This window comes from Salmo salar, chromosome 25, assembly GCF_965601325.2.
Source record: "Salmo salar chromosome 25, fSalSal1, whole genome shotgun sequence".
NCBI lineage: Eukaryota > Metazoa > Chordata > Actinopteri > Salmoniformes > Salmonidae > Salmo > Salmo salar.
Window position 1 is genome coordinate 45789925 of NC_138315.1, and position 16872 is coordinate 45806796.

Consider the following 16872-nt stretch of genomic DNA (forward strand, 5'->3'; position numbering starts at 1 on the left):
CTATTGCTATTCTATATGTCATATTTTTGATAGAGTTAAAAGTAGGTTCATTAGTTATTGTAGGACTCTGTGATGCAGCTGTAAATGCATTTCTATATTGATTTATACCACAGCATTGTTGAATACTAATTTCTGATTGGCTAGAAGGGAATTCTCGAATGGGTATTAAAACCAGATAACTTACAGTTGGAAAAGATATCGGGACTCTGTTCGAATAGATATCCCGGACACTTTGAAATCCTGACGCTATATGTGCATACACAACTGTACGTGCTGCAAAGTTACAGAAAGCTAAACCAAGAACCACACAAACCGAAATTGGATACATTGTAAACGCAGGTTCAAGGAGGAAAAAGTTCCAGCATTGATTTGTTTTTGCAGACATCTATTTATTGGGAGCATCTGATGACCTAACATGGTGAGTGCTGACCATGCATTTCTCTGGTCCCTACTGATGCAGTCATGACACAAGTGGCTCTATGCTGTCAAATCCTGCCATGTTTCTAGTTTGACCATCTGTTTTAAGCAAATATTTGTTCATTTGGTTGTCATCTAGGCAGGTTTTCAAGCAACAAACTATTTAGCTAAAGTAGCTAGCTTCTAGCCTAGAGTTTGATATGCATTGCGATTTCCTCGTAATGTACAGTGTTGAGTGTCTTGACGAGAAGGCAACATTTTCTAGCTTTGCCAGGCAAACTTGGGCATCATCTTTAATTTGGATGTATCCAAATGAATTTCAATAGAAAACAGCTTAAACAAACACAAATGCAGCTACTTTGCTTTTATTCTGTCTGCAGAGGTCGTGACTGTTAGCCATAGTTAGTTGGCTAGCTAGCAAGCATGGGACAAGAACGTTGCCAGCGAGCATGGCAATGAAACATATAAAACAAACAACCAGTGCTTGTCTTGGGTCGGAGCTGTCTGGAGCGCCATACCAGCACCTCCAATTTTTTGGGAACTGCATTTCAGCTCCTCTATAAAACTTTATATTTTACCAGGTAAGTTGACTGAGAACACATTCTCATTTACAGCAACAACCTGGGGAATAGTTACAGGGGGATGAATGAGCCAATTGTAAGCTGGGGATAATTAGGTGACCACAATGGTATGAGGGACAGCTTGGGAATTTAGCCAGGACACCAGGGTTAACACCCCTACTCTTACAATAAGTGCCTTGGGATTTTTTTACCAAACTCAGAGAGTCAGGACACCCATTTAACATCCCATCTGAAAGACAGCACCCTACACAGGGCAGCGTCCCCAGTCGCTACCCTGGGGAATTGGGATATTTTTTAGACCAGAGGAAAGAGTGCCTCCTACTGGCCCTCCAACACCACTTCCATCAGCATCTGGTCTCCCATCCAGGGACTGACCAGGACCAACCCTGCTTAGCTTCAGAAGCAAGCCAGCAGTGGGATGCACAGTGGCCTATCACCAGCAGGGATTCACACAAAAAGTTTGATCAAAGCAGAATGAAGGCAGGAGCGGCATTGAATAGCAACGGAGAGTGGGCATTCATATCCTTATTTCGCTTTAAGTTTATTTGCTGCTAGTCTGTGAATCCGGTCTACAGTATATGGTGCCAGCTTCAGAATGCACAGATTGAGAATGTGCCAGCCTGAATGGGCAGGATACGGTGTTCCAAGTTGTCAAATGAGGGTTCTAATGGTCTTGAAAATCCTGGAAAAGTCATGGAATTTTAATATAGTGTTTTCCTCTTTAAATATATCATCACTCACTTAAAAGTCGACATATCAGACATGATCAGAATTAGGCCAGCACACACACAGCGCGTCTCTCGGTGTGTGATGTGCATCATCTGTGTGTGTGAGTGTGCCGTGCCGTTGCCTGAGGAGAGAGACACATTTCAGAAGACATGGAAGAGATGACGAATACAAATCAGTAGCAGATTTAGGTACGGGCGACATGGGCAGCCGCCCAGGGCTGCATCTTGCCGGGGGGGCGGACAAGGGCGCCCCCGGGTGCGGGCGAGGGCAGGCGCGGGCGCTGAAGGGGGGGTTCGCCAAGAGCGCCATACAAGCTAGAACCGCCACATACACTTGAAAAAAAAAGCTAAACCGAAAACTGAGTGAAGAGCAGATATTTCAACTAGCAAGCAAGTCGCAGCAATGAAGAACACGAATAGGGGGAGAATTCTGGCAGGGGGGATATTTTTGGCACATCACCGGCACTGTTGAGAAATAAATCTGACACTGTTATTTGAAAGCTGGGATTCCCCTCTATTAAATAGTGGGCTATGTAATTCAGACAATGTAAAAAATATTCAAAGAATAGCCTAATTGACAAATAACTTCCATGCTGTGCATAGATCTCCCCTGAAACATGAATATTTTAGCCTTTTCAAGGTTGTAGATAAACATGTATTAGCTACTTTGCTTGAATCATTGAATGAGGGAATAATTGTAGAAAGACAGAAAACTATTTGGTTGTAATGTTACAACCTTTTATGTAAAGGGTTGCCAGCCATCCTCCAGGAGGACTAAGCCTACTGGGTGTGCTGGCTTTTGATTGGACACACAACAGTATATTTATATATTATTAATTCCATTCCTTTACTTTTAGATTTGTGTGTATTGTGTGTATTGTTGTGATATTGTTAGATATTACTTGTTAGATATTATTGTATTGTTGGAGCTAGAAGCTACAAGCATTTTCACTACACCCGCAATAACATCTGCTAAACATGTGTATGTGACCAATAAAATTAGATTTGATATAGCCTAAACACCAGCTGCTCAACAAGACCTTGATAAGCAGACTCGGGTGTGTTTCAGGGCTAGATCAAAAGCCTGCGCGCCCAGTACCTCTCCAGGTGCAGGGTTGACCACATGTGTTTTATACAGTAGCCTAATAGTGCAGTTATTCTACTTTGTGGAGGGTGAAGTGCCTTGATTGATTTCAGAGCACAATGGCAGGAAATAGTAGGTCTACATGGGATCTGTATAGAGACGCTACCAATTATTTATCATTAAAAAAAAAATGGTTAAAAGTCATGGAGAAGTCATGGAAAAGTCATTGAAATTCCATCTGTCAAAATGTGTATGAACCCTTAGCAGTGAATAATCAGGTCTCTATAGCATTCTGTCGTTTGGGAATTTCTTTGAACATAGTCTAACGAACTGACTTGGAAAAAGAGAGCTCCTGCACTTCTTTCATCCAACTGGGTCACGTCCTTAAATATACAACCAAAAGATAATAAAGTATGAATTTGCTTATAATGAAAACATCAACAACAATAAAAAAATATTCTACGGATAAATTTATGCTTGAGTATTGTTTTCTTTGGCAGCTGTGGTATAAGCGGGATAATTCCTCTGTTCTGTACATTACCTTGGGGGGAAAAAAAATTGAACTCCACCAAGCCTCGTCCTGCCATGTTCCATTATTTCCAAGGTAATGTACAGAACGTGTGCGTTTATCCCTTACTTATTTGATTCATTAGCCTTGTGTTTTTCAGAAGTGAGCCTTGGGGGAGATCCTCTTACTGATGGGGCAGCAGAGTAATTAAAATCTTGAACCTTTGCCATGGTTACCGTGGGCACATCCACATCAGATGCTAATCTACATTGCCAATAGAACTGTCTGTGGGGGACAATAAGGTAGAATAAAGTAATGATAGTGTTCTCACAGAATGATGCAGATTTAGTTCAGTACTGTGTCGTTCATACTGGATTTATCCCTCAATTTAATGTTAAGTCTCCTGGCTGGTTGAATACAGAAATATTCAATACGGCCTCATAATAAATCTGTGAAACATTTATCGTTAAAAAAATGCTCGCATTCACTTGCATTACATCTCTGTTCTCACAGCTGACCATGCTAACATTGGAGACATCAATGAAGGCGTCGCCCTTCCACCCTAGATCTTGTCACTTTTTGTGGTGTTGGAATTGAACATTTATTTGACCATTCATGATCTCATGAGTAGCTTTCATTGAGCAGTGTTGTCTATCTATTGTGATGATGAATGGGTGTGTGGATGGGATGCAGCGAAGCAGCCGAGCCTTGGAGGCTGACCCCATCTGGCTTCAGCCTGGTTATGTTCTAGAATGAGTTCCAGCCCCATCCCCAGCCTCATCACAATAGAGTCCCCAAGGTTCCCCCTGCTCCCCAGCCTTTGTCTTCACATTGGCTTACCTTTTGTCTCATAACGTGGAGAAGGGATAGATGGGAAATAGAGAGCCCTAGCCCTTAATGGAGGCAGCGTCCTTGAAATAACCCAGTGGAAATTACGCTTCCCCAGCATGTTACACGCTTCCGTGAGCATACAGCCAAGGCTGGGGCTGAGGCAGAGGGAGGGAAGGCACCACAGTAACTAGGTGGCTGTGTTATGTTTGGAGGCAGAGTTTCATCCATGTGCCAGTGACATGCAATAGAGGGTTTAATAACCGTTCAGTGGGAGTTGCATCATTCCTCTCTGTTGGATAGGACCACCCTGGAACGTGTTATGTGAGTACTGCTTACGCTGTGAAGGCTGTATATTGTGGAAAGTTGTTGTAATTTATGAGTGTAGCTATTTATTATGATGTCATAGAGAGCAGTAGCGTCTTGAGATTCTTTACATGCTGATTCATGATATAAACAGTATACTTTTACTTGTAAGTAATCCTTTAGATTTTTGTGTTTGAAGGATATCACATTACTTTTGTGGAGCATTATCCTCTTATTTAGTATATTTATGAACCTAAATAAACTATTGTTTGATGATGGGGAATAATGTGACTAGTTTTGATACACCTGTACCTGAAACCTTATATATTTGAGAAGTGTATTATGTTCAGAAAACTTCATGTATGAATCTGTTTAGTTGCAATCGTATGGACTAGTTAAACGGTTCAATAACCAGACTAAACCAAGAGTACTGGGAGAAGTAGATGAATTATTGGATGGACGGTGTGAACCCAGTCCGTAATATGACACATCCTACATCTGACTCACCCATGTGCTTTAGACTCTTCGAACCATTAGGCCTCAGTGTTTCTCTGTTCCGTCCCTTATCTTGTCTTTCAGGAAGGTTTTTTCCAACCGGCAATATCTTCTGTTTGTCGTGCCAAGCACCACAAACGAAATAGCCCCTGGCTGCTAATGGCCTTATTTAGAAGAAATGAATAGTAATCTGTTTGGAATATTTGTTCTATATTATGGTAGTCATCGAAGCGAACAATAGATGCTTTATATATATACATATATATTATATATATACACACACTACTGTTCAAAAGTTTGGGGTCACGTAGAAATGTCCTTCTTTTTGAAAGAAAAGCTACTTTTTTGTGCATTAAAATAACATCAAATTGGTCAGAAATACAGTGTAGACATTGTTACTGTTGTAAATGACTATTGTAGCTGGAAACTGCCGATTTTTTATGGAATATCTACATAGGCATACAGAGGCCCATTATCAGCAACCATCACTCCTGTGTTCCAATGGCACGTTGTGTTAGCTAACCCAAGTTGATCATTTTAAAAGGCTAATTTATCATTAGAAAACCCTTTTGCAATTATGTTAGCACAGCTGAAAACTGTTGTCTTGATTAAATAACAATAAAACTGGCCTTCTTTAGACTAGTTGAGTATCTGGAGCATCAGCATTTGTGGGTTCGATTACAGGCTTAAAATGGCCAGAAACAAATACATTTCTTCTGAAATTCGTCAGTCTATTCTTGTTCTGAGAAATTAAGTCTATTCCATGCGAGAAATTGCCAAGAAACTGAAGATCTCGTACAACGCTGTGTACTACTCCCTTCATAGAACAGCACAAACTAGCTCTAACCAGAATAGAAACAGGAGTGGGAGGCCCCGGTGCACAACTGAGCAAGAGCACAAGTACATTAGAGTGTCTAGTTTGAGAAACAGATGCCTCACAAGTCCTCAACTGGCAGCTTCATTAAATAGTACCCGCAAAACACCAGTCTCAACATCAATAGTGAAGAGGTGACTCCAGGATGCTGGCCTTCTAGGCAGAGTTGCAATGAAATAGCCATATCTCAGACTGGCCTATAAAAAGTAAAGATTAAGATGGGCAAAATAACACACTGGACAGAAATATGATTTTTCTTTGCAACTCTGCATATGTGGTAACTCCTTCAAGACTGTTGGAAAAGCATTCCAGTTGAAGCTGGTTTAGAGAATGCCAAGCGTGTGCAAAGCTGTATCAAGGCAAAGGGTGGCTACTTTGAAGAATCTCAAAAATAAAATATATTTTGATTTTTTTAACACTTTTTTGGTTACTACATGATTCCATATGTGTTATTTCATAGTTTTGATGTCTTCACTACAATTCTACAATGTAGAAAATTGTCAAATTAAAGAAAAACCCTTGAATGAGTAGGTGTGTCCAATATATATATATATATATATATACACATTACCGTTCAAAAGTTTGGGGTTACTTAGAAATGTCCTTGTTTTTGAAAGTAATGCAGCTGTTTTGGCCATTAAAATAACATCAAATTGATCAGAAATACAGTATAGACATGGTTAATGTTGTAAATGACTATTGTAGCTGGTACTGTGTATATATATGAAACAAAATAACCACTTTCAATTTATTGATGAATATTCAAAGCCTTCTGGATCGGATGAAGCTGTATTTGCTGCCTGTCTAATGTTCATGTAAAACCTCACCGTCTCAGTTTGTACTCTATGTAATGCCTCAGTTAACTATAACACCGTCAGATGTAGCTTACACAATTATGTACCAGAAGTTCATTGTTATCGGTATGATTATGTTGTTGAGGGAAGTTTGTTTAGAAGTGAGTTATAGTTAAAAACCTTAAGGCTTTGGTTTCCTGACTCTTTTCTCTCCGAAAATCATAAATGCAGCTTTGTTTGCCAGCCTGCATTCAGGATCAAGTTGGATTTCATGTGGGCGAGGTGGAGACAGTCGCTAAGCCGCAGTCAAGACATGTCCTTTTGGAGTGTTTCAAAATAACGTTTCCACTCAAGCCTTATTTCAGCTCTAAATGGGTGTGATATTGGACTTGACCTACTGCTGGTAAACTAGTTGTTACCAGTAAAAAGAGTCTTGTCCCCAAATAACCTGGACTGCTGAGGCAATGACACTGCAGCATCTGTCATAATGGCATTTCGAAAAATCTGAGTGGAAATGCTATTATGGAGCAATCCTGTTTACTCTGGAGCTTTACCTGGAAACCAAACAAAGGGAATAGAATAAGAGCTATTTCAATACAGGCCTTCCAGGAGGATTCATACACTGCTGGAATCTCAATTGTGTGTCGAACATATACAGTATGTGTCAGTTAGCTTGTGGAGTTGTTGTCACGTGCTGTAATAAGGGGGTGGAGGGGGGACGTACTTCTGTCAAGCGAAGTGAGAATAATCTAACATGGCGTGTATACAGCATGTGCGAAGTAGTTCTTGGTACATCTTTTTTTTTATTTATCTTTAGAAACAAGGCACATTTTTCATAATGATGTACGCATTTCATATTTCACAATTATCACGCTGCGTTTGACCTATTTTATTGGAAGCTCCTCTCAAGCTACGATGTAAAGAGAGGGTCAGGTTGACGCAGGTATACTAGACATCAACTTGACCACTTCTGTTGGGAAGCCTTTGTACAAACCTTCCATCTGTACCACTCCTCAAGCCTCTCCATGTCAAACCGTCAAGTTTAAGAGTATATTTGGGGTCAGCGGGAACAGAAAGACCCTTCACACGTCCAGTCCCATTGTGTGGAGAAAGCCTTTGTAAACAAATTGCTTTGCCTTTTGAAAACATTCTACCAGTCTTCACAGTAGGGGGTGGAGAGAAGGAGAGCAGGAGGGACTGGCAGCCATGGGCCTGACTCGGAGACAAGCAGGCTTTCATCTGAGATGGAGCGAGAGAGCTGAGCTGGAGGACTTGCCATGAAAAGATTAGAGTGCTGTTTGGCACAAGAATCAAGATGCACTGTGGATCTGTTGCACACCACCATGGCAACCAAAGCCTTACAGCCCCCTGCCAACTCTCCTCAATGCCATCCCTTCTCATGCAATTAAAAAGGATCTTACTGTATGGGATGAATACTTTTTTTGTACTGTACTCGCTTGTAACTGTAGCATATGAGCAGTGAAATCGTACGGTGAACAATAATGCATCTACAGTACATAGCTAAGTACACATATATTTCATGTGTCAAGTCTCTTATTGCAAAATAATAGGAGTCATTTATCTCCATTATCAATATACAGGCCAGCTAAGCTGTCCCAACTCCCTGTCCCAAAATCCCCATATCCCCATCCCTTATCACCATATCCTTACCCCCATATCCCCATATCCTCACCCCCATCACCATGTCCCTATATCCTCACCCCATACTGTATCACCATATCACCATCCCCATATCCCCATATCCTCACCCCCATATCCCATATCACCATCCCCATATCCCATATCCTCACCCCCATATCCCCATCCACACATCCCCATCCCCATATCACCATCCACATCTCCCCTTATCCCCATCCCCATATCCCCTTATCCCCATCCCCATATCACCATCCCCATATCCCCTTATCCCCATCCCCATATCCCATATCCTCACCCCCATATCCCCATCCCCATATCCCCTTATCCCCATCCCATATCCCCTTGTCCCCATCCCCTTATCCCCTGATCCCATCCCCATATCCCCTTATCCCCATCCCCATGTCCTTGATCCCATCCCCATATCCCTTTATCCCCATCCCCTTACTCCTGATCCCATCCCCATATCCCCTTATCCCCATCCCCATATCCCCATATCCCCATCACCATATCCCCTTATCTCCATCCCCATATCCCCTTATCCCCATCCCCTTATCCCCATCCTGTTATCCCCTGATCCCATCCCCATATCCCCTTATCCCCATCCCCTTATCCCCATCCCCATATCCCATATCCTCACCCCCATATCCCCATCCCCATATCCCCTTATCCCCATCCTGTTATCCCCTGATCCCATCCCCATATCCCCTTATCCCCATCCCCATGTCCCAATCCCCATATCCCCATATCCCCATCCCCATATCCCCTTATCCCCATCCCCATATCGCCATATCCCCATCCCCATATCCCCATCCCCATATCCCCTTATCCCCATCCCCATATCCCCATATCCCCATCCCCATATCCCCATCCCCATATCCCCATATCCCCATCCCCATATCCCCATCCCCATATCCCCATATCCCCATCACCATATCCCCTTATCCTCACCCCCATATCCCCCCATCCCCACCCCCATACCACCACATCACCATCCCCATGTCCCATATATCTCCATGCAGGGCACTGCTGTACCCTAATTACCAACCAGGGATGTCTCCTTGGAAGCCAGACTCCCCAGTCCCCGCCACCAGGTTTGATTGACAGCCTCCCACCACAGGAGGGGATTATTTACCTCCTAAAGTCTCCAGGGACTAAGTTAACGATCCCAGCCAGCAACACAACACAAAGAGGAAGTTAATGATCCCAGCCAACAACACAACACATAGAGGAAAAGCCTGAGAAGTCACTTCTGCCTGCTGGAGTTATTTGAAGCACACTCTGCTTCCTTTGAGGGGGATTAGAGAAGAGAGAGAAACGATTGTGTGTTGTGTGTGTGTGTGTGTGTGTGTGTGTGTGTGTGTGTGTGTGTGTGTGTGTGTGTGTGTGTGTGTGTGTGTGCGTGCGTGTGTGCGTGCGTGTGTGTGTGTGTGAGGAGAATTTCACAAATAGTGGCAAAGGCAGACGAAGCAGGAGAGACCAACCAAGGCTGAGAGAGAGAAAGAGGCTCCTGAAGTAAGAAAACTAATGTTCTCAGCACTTTGCCACTCTTCAAGGTGTCTGTGACAGTGCTGTGTTCATCTGTCACCCAGGCTGTGTGTGGAGAAGTGACTGGTAAGGGACAATGGCAATGTTTTGTGTTTTTATTAACAAATACAAGATATCACATTTAATCATGGTAGTAGGTGTGATGGTGGTGATGACGATTTATCCTTTGTAGCGTGATATTTCTACTGTTTGGTTTGTTTAGTTAGCAGTCTTACTCTTATTTTACTTATATACTTAGACCATATTATACAATGTGTCATCAAAAAGAAAGGAGGACCAAGGCAGTCTTCATATAATTAAAATGCCTTTATTTGTATGGCATGTTCAATAGAAACAAAGTTTTAAAAAACATTTTGTATTTATTTTTGGCTACTTTATGCCAAATAAAGATAAACGGGTTGAAGAAGTAACTGTATACTAAGGTCAAATTCAACAAGTTTGGCTGCAGTCACTTTCTTTTGTGTGTGTGTGTGTGTGTGTGTGTGTGTGTGTGTGTGTGTGTGTGTGTGTTTTTGTGTGTGTGTGTGTGTGTGTGTGTGTGTGTGTGTGTGTGTGTGTGTGTGTGTGTGTGTGTGTGTGTGTGTGTGTGTGTGTGTGTGTGTCTGTGTGTCTGTGTGTGTGAAATATTCAATCAATAATGTGTTATTCCCCTCTGGCTTTGTTTGCATTGTTCATCTGTATGTTTCATCAGCTGGAACATGATGGGGAAGTATGCATTAAGTCACTATCGATTGGTAGTGCCAGTATTTGTATGCAGCTGTTGGCCAGTGTCCTATACAATACACAGGACTGGGAATAAAAACAACTAGAGCTGAGACTGTTGTTGTTGTGGCATCAGAGGGGCTGATGTGCCAGTGTTGATTAGGAAGTTAAATGTAGATTTCCCGTCTACAATAGATGGACAATCTCAAAAGTAATTATTTATCATGAGAGGACCATAAACAATCAACTAATAATTCCTATACTGCCAGAAAGATTATAATATCACCTTTCTGGTAAAACTAGTCACATATTATTGTTTTCCTATACAACAAAAGTGGGGGCTTGAAATAATCAAAATAATTTCTAAATATAGTAAGAATCTAATTATAAACAACCTTTCTTATAACTGTAAAATAAATATCAACAAATCAAATTTTATTGGTCACATACACATATTTAGCAGATGCTTTGTGGGTGTAGCGAAATGCTTGTGTTCTTAGGTCCAACAGTGCAGCAGAATCCAACAATTCACAACAATACACACAAATCTAAAAGTAAAAGAATGGAATTAAGAAATATATAAATATTATGACGAGCAATGTCGGATTGGCATTGATTAAAATACAGTAGAATAGAATACAGTATATACATATGAGATGATTAAAGCAGTATGTAAACATTATTTAAGTGACTAGTGTTCAATTATTAAAATGGCTAGGGATTCCATGTCTATGTATATAGAGCAGCAGCCTCAAAGGTGCAAGGTTGAGTAACTGGGTGGTAGCCGGCTAGTGATGGCTATTTAACAGTCTTATGGCCTTAAGATAGAAGCTGTTTTTCAGTCTCTCGGTCCCAGCTTTGATGCACCTGCACTGACCTCGACCTACTGGATGATAGCGGGGAGAACAGGCAGTGGCTCGAGTGTTGATCTTGTTGATCTTCTTGGCCTTCCTGTTACATCGGGTGCTGTAGGTGTCCTAGAGGGCAGGCAGTGTGCACAGTGATGCGTTGGGCAGACCCCACCATCCTCTGGAGAGGATGCTCTCAATTGTGCATCTGCAAAAGTTCGTGAGGGTCTTAGAGGCCAAGTCAAATTTCTTCAGCCTCCTGAGGTTGAAGAGGTGCTTTTGCACCTCTGTGTGGATGGACCATTTCAAATTGTCAGTGATGTGTATGCAGAGGAACTTGAACCTTTTCACCTTCTCCAATGCGGTCCCGTCGATGTGGATAGGGGCGTGCTCCCTCTGCTGTTTCCTGAAGTCCACGATCAGCTCCTTCATTTTGTTGACATTGAAGAGAGGTTATTTTCCTGGCACCGCTCCGCCAGGGCCCTCACCTCCTCCATGTAGGCTGTCTCGTCATTGTTGATAATTAGGCCTACCACTGTTGTGTTGTCTGCAAACTTGATGATTGAGTTGAAGGCGTGCGTGGCCACACAGTCATGGGTGAACAGGGAGTACAGGAGGGGGCTGAGTACGCACCCTTGTGGGGCCCCTGTGTTGAGGATCAGCGAGGTGGAGGTGTTGTTTCCTACCTTCCCCACCTGGGGGCGGCCCATCAGGAATTCCAGGATCCAGTTGCACAGGGCAGGGTTCAGACCCAGGACCCTGAGCTTAATGATGAGCTTGGAGGGTACTATGGTGTTGAAGGCTGAGCTATAGTCAATGAACAGCATTCTTACAAAGGTATTCCTCTTGTCCAGATGGGATATGGCAGTGTGCAGAGCGAATTGAAGTGGGTCTAGGGTGTCAGGTAAGGTAGAGGTGATATGATCCTTCACTAGCCTCTCAAAGCACTTCATGATCACAGAAGTGAGTGCTACTGGGCGATAGTCATGTAGATCAGTTACCTTTTGCTTTCTAGGGTACAGGAACAATGGAGGACATCTTGAAGCAAGTGAGGACAGCAGACTGGGAATGGGAGAGATTGAATATGTCCAGCCAGCTGGTCTGCACATGCTCTGAGGACGCGTCTAGGGATGCCGTCTGGGCCGGCAGCCTTGCGAGGGTTAACACGCTTAAATGTCTTACTCACGTCAGCCACTGAGAATGAGAGCCCACAGTCCTTGGGAGCGGGCCGTGTCGATGGCACTATGTTATCCTCAAAGTAGGCGAAGAAGATGTTTAGCTTGTCCTGGAGCAAGACGTTGGTGTCCACAACGTGGCTGGTTTTCCCTTTGTAATCTGTGATTGTCTGTAGACCCTGCCACAGACGTCTCGTGTCTCAGCCATTGAATTGTGACTTACGGAGGGAAAAACTACACTGTTTGTGTTCAACCATATTACCAGTCACCTTGCCATGGTAAAATATCGTGGTTCGTGCTTTCAGTTTTGCGCTAATGCTGCCATCTATCCACAGTTTCTGGTTTGTTTAGGTTTTAATAGTCACAGTGTGAACAACATCCCCTATACACTTTCTGGTGAACCTCGTTACTGTGTCCGTGTATACGTCAATGTTATTCTTAAAGGCTATCCGGAACATATCTCAGTCTGCGTGAGCAAAACAATCTTGAAGCATGGATTCCGATTGGTCAGACCAACGTTGAATAGACCTTGAATAGAGTTTCTGCCTATAGGAAGGGAGGAGAAAAATGGAGTCGTGAAATCATGATCAATGATGTTTACTCTCAGGTGTGGCCGGATATTGGGAGGTTATTATTTGCAGATGATGTGGCCTTATGTAAGAGAGGAAGACATGTGCCTTACGTAGTCAGGAAGGTACAGGAAGCTATTGATGAGGTAGAGTGGTAGGCATTAATGTTGGAATTCAGGTTCTCTGTAGAGAATTTAGACAGTGTTCTTTACCAGGGGTAAGGTGGGAGATGAGGTATGCTTGAGGTTATATGGGAGAAACTTGGAGAGGGTGGGGCCCTTCAGGTTCCTTGGGGTGTACTTTGACACTAGACTGACCTGGGCAGAACACATTGAGAGAGCGGTGGGAAAGTGTAAGAAGGCGCTAAATGTGATGTGCTGTCTGACGGGGAAGGAGAGGGGGGGCTGGGCGTTTCTCATTCAGGACCATGTATGTTGCATTGATCTGATCTGTAATAGACTATGGCAGTATAGCGTATGGTTCGGCAGCCTGGACCTTAATGGAAAGGCTAGATGTCATACAGGGGAAAGGACTCAGTAGTGTGGCGTTTCTGACCTCCCCAGTTGCTGCACTACAGGTGGAGATGGGGGAAATGCCATTGCAGATTAGGAGACAGCATCTGGCAATGAATTATTGGGTCAACCTACAGGGACATGGGGTGTCTCATCCTGGAAAGGGATTTTACAGGCATGCTTGGAACATGAGCGAAGACAGAACATGAGCTTTGGGTGGGAGGGTAATACCCAGGCGAAGGAGATGGGACTGTATGGAAGAGAGTTTAGTCCAACGGTAGCTATTCCTGTAAATCCACCATGGCTACTCCCGCCTCCAGTAGTTCATCTAGAAGTGTTGGAGAGACTACAGAAAGATAGGGAGGGTGATGATCCATCTGATTTATTTAATAGACGTCTGGATTTTGTGTATCAGGATGTTGTGGCCATTTACACAGATGGTTCAAAAGATCCAATGACAGGACGTACTGGGTCAGCATTTGAAGTGCAGGAATGTGGGGTGAGAGTCAGGAAACGTATTACAGATCATCTGGCTGTATATACGGCGGAGCTGATGACTATACTGTTGGCCTTGCAGTGGGTGGAGGAAGTCAGGAAGCATATTACAGATCATCTGGCTGTATATACGGCAGAGCTGATGGCCATAGTGTTTGCCTTGCAGTGGGTGGAGGAAGTCAGGAAACGTATTACAGATCATCTGGCTGTATATACGTCGGAGCTGATGACTATACTGTTGGCCTAGCAGTGGGTGGAGGAAGTCAGGTAACGTATTACAGATCATCTGGCTGTATATACGGAGGAGCTGATGGACATACTGTTGGCCTTGCAGTGGGTGGAGGAAGTCAGGAAACGTATTACAGATCATCTGGCTGTATATACGGCGGAGCTGATGACTATACTGTTGGCCTTTGCAGTGGGTGGAGGAAGTCAGGAAACGTATTACAGATCATCTGGCTGTATATACGGCGGAGCTGATGACTATACTGTTGGCCTTTGCAGTGGGTGGAGGAAGTCAGGAAACGTATTACAGATCATCTGGCTCTATATACGGCGGAGCTGATGACTATACTGTTGGCCTTTGCAGTGGGTGGAGGAAGTCAGGAAACGTATTACAGATCATCTGGCTCTATATACGGTGGAGCTGATGACTATACTGTTGGCCTTGCAGTGGGTGGAGGAAGTTAAGCCAGACAGAGTAGTTATTTGCTCTGATTCATGTGCAGTGTTGATGAGTCTCTAGTCCTTTAGCTCACATAGCAGACAAGACATGTTTTATGAGGTGCTACAAACCCATTGCAGGATTAGAGTAATGAGTATACAGATAAGATTTACTTAGGTCCCAGCCCATGTGGGGGTGGAGGAGAATGAGCCAGTTGATGTACTGGCTAAACAAGCACTTAGTACTGGGGATGTTAAGGTTGTAGTTTCCATGAGCAAGGCAGAGGCAAAAAGCCTGATATGGACAGTAGTGGCGCAGAGATACTAAGGGCAGGCATTTATTTCAAATACAGAGGAGAGTCAGGGAGACCAGGACGGCAGGAAGGGACAAGATTAAGGGTGGGACACAGCCAGTTGAATAAGACCTTAAGTGTGATAGGAAAGCATCCAACAGGAAATTGTGATTATTGCCACGAAACCGAGACAGTTGAGCATGTATTGCTACAGTGTGGGCAGTATCAGAGGGAGAGAGAGAGGCTGAGATATAGTATCAGGGAGAAGGGGATTCAGGAAATTAGTTTAAAGAGTATATTGAGTAGAACGTCATTAAACATAGTCTCAAATATTTTGTTATCTTTTTTTAAGAGCAACGGGGCTGGCAGGTAGGATTTAGATTCTCCCTGTCTCTGGCCCACACTCCAGAATGGTAATGCACCATGACATTGGATGCCAACCGCCAATAAACCCCACTGAAGAAGAAGAAGATGGAGTCGTGATCTGATTTGCCGAAGGGAGTGCGGGGGAGGGCCTTGTAGGCATCTCGAAAGGGGAATTTTCTGTAATTGAGTGTTTTTCCAGAACTTCGGTAGCGTTTTCCTCAAATTTGCTTAGTTAAAATACCCAGCTACAATAAATACGACCTCAGGATATGTGGTTTCCAGTTTGCATAAAGTCCAGTGTAGTTCCTTGAGGGCCGTCGTGGTATCGGCTTGAGGGCTGTGACTATAGACGAAGGGAATTCTCTTGGGAGGTAATATGATTGTCATTTGATTGTGAGGTATTCTAGGTCGGGTGAACAAAAGGACTATGTTATCACAATCACACCATGAGTAGTTAATCATGAAACATACACCCCCGCGCTTCTTCTTCCGGGAGAGTTCTTTATTCCTGTCTGCGCGATGTACTGAGAACCCAGCTGGCTGTATGGATGGGGACAGTATATCCCGAGAGAGCCAGGATTCCGTGATATAGAGTATGTTACAGTCCCTGATGTCTCTCTGGAAGGAGAACCTCGCCCTGAGCTCGTCTACTTTATTGTCCAGTGACTGACCAAGAGCGAGTAATATACTCGTAAGCGGTGGATGGTGTGCACGCCTCCTGAGCCGGACTAGAAATCCACTCCAAATACCTCTTCTCCGCCGGCGGCATCTTGGAGCAGCCTCTGGGACTTCAGTTCAATTGCCCTGGGGGGTACAAACAAAGGATCCAATTCGGGAAAGTCGTATTCCTGGTCGTAATGCTGGTGAGTTACCACTGCTCTGGTATCCATAAGTTGTGTCCCAGCAGTATGTAATAACACAAAAAACGTTCTGAGCTAATAATGTAAGAAATAACACACACAAAAAACTAAATACAGCAAAGTTGCTTAGGAGCTAGACGTAGAGCTGCCATGTCTGTCGGCGCTTACTTAGTGACAATATACAATTGGAACCATTCAAATGCCTGCTGGCTCGTTAACAACTTCAGCTTTAAGCACACATTGATTTTGGCCATCTGTGACTAAGAGAAAGTAGTCTTGTTTCAATTCTAAATCCATCTGAGAACATCACAGCGAGATGAGACTATGTTTGCTGTAACCGCTAGAGCCCTCAAACTCAACTCTGGACCTCGAAGCCAGTTCCACTGCATTTTTTCAATGTTCCCCTCTAATCAGGGACTGATTTAGACCTGGGACACCAGGTGTGTGTGCGATTAATTATAAGGTAGAACAGAAAACCAGCAGGCTCCGGACCTCGTAGGGTAAGAGTTGAATACCCCTGCTCTAGAGTCTCCCGTTTCGTATGCCATATTGTAAGTGGAGCTGTGAGGT

The 16872-nt window shown here is 43.6% G+C and overlaps 1 protein-coding gene across 3 annotated transcripts in view; it reads left to right on the top strand.

Moving 5' to 3' along the window:
- Positions 1 to 16872, top strand: part of LOC106586808 (E3 ubiquitin-protein ligase Midline-1) — a 79853-nt gene that overhangs the window by 17052 nt on the left and 45929 nt on the right. The window contains exon 1 of one of the 3 annotated variants that reach the window (XM_082969182.1): positions 4341 to 4470. The exons of 1 other annotated variant lie outside the window; for it this stretch is intronic. The gene's annotated coding sequence lies outside the window, so the exon portion shown is untranslated. Of the gene's footprint in view, positions 1 to 4340; positions 4471 to 9641; positions 9886 to 16872 lie in introns of those variants that run through there. One more of the 3 variants, XM_082969181.1, reaches the window with a different exon arrangement.